The following is a 976-nucleotide window of genomic DNA, read 5'->3' on the forward strand; positions in this document are numbered from 1 at the left end:
GGTTCTAAACCTCGCAGGTGCAAAAATACTAGAACCAGTCTGTCAATTAGTTCCAAAGTGTTCCGGAATCCACCCAAAATATTCCTGAGGTCATCGGGTACCCGTCTAAATATATCAACCAGTTTCAAAACATAATACGGATCTACTCGAGGTCCCAAGTTACGCAAAGTAATATCAAAATAACAATTCGCACCCTGATTCAAGCTTAGTAAACTAATCAAACTTCAAACTTTCAGAACTCATGCCGAACCATGTCTATCCAACTCGGAATAACCTCAAATTTTGCATACAAGTACCAAATAAATAATGAACCTATTTTCACTCCCAGAATAACAATCTGAACCTGATAAAGTAGTCAACTCCCGGTCAAACCTATGAACCATCCAAACCTTCAAAATTTTAAATTTCCACAATTTGCGCCAAATCAACTTAGGAACCTCCAAATTAAAATCCGGACATACATTTAAGTCCAAAATCACTATACGAATATATTGGAAGCATCAAAAGACCATTCCGAGGCCGTTTACATAAAAATCAAACCTCGATAAACTCTTACAACTTAAACTTCCATAGATGACACTAAGTGTTCCAAATCACTCTCAAACTTTCCCGAAGCCATACTAATCAACCCTGCAACTCACAAAATAACAAACACACACAAGAAAAATATTAAATAGGGAAACAGAACTCAAATATACAAATCGATCGGCTGGGTGATTGCAATAACAGTATACAGACCTGTCCGAGATCTTGAAACATGAATCCAAGGGCAATAACTTAAAACAAAGACTCAAGTCAAACTTAAGAACCCTAAAGTTTTAATTCTCATGCAATACTGCCGAAATGGTCCCGAGCCTTCTGGGATCCAAGTCCCAAAATACCATATGAAATTGTTGGAAAATTCAAAGTATGAATCAATGCGCGATTACTATAATCGAGGGGTAAGATTGTTAATTTAGCCTTTAACCTTCCATAT

The sequence above is a fragment of the Nicotiana tabacum genome, chromosome 14 (genome assembly GCF_000715075.1).
Source record: "Nicotiana tabacum cultivar K326 chromosome 14, ASM71507v2, whole genome shotgun sequence".
Taxonomy (NCBI): domain Eukaryota; kingdom Viridiplantae; phylum Streptophyta; class Magnoliopsida; order Solanales; family Solanaceae; genus Nicotiana; species Nicotiana tabacum.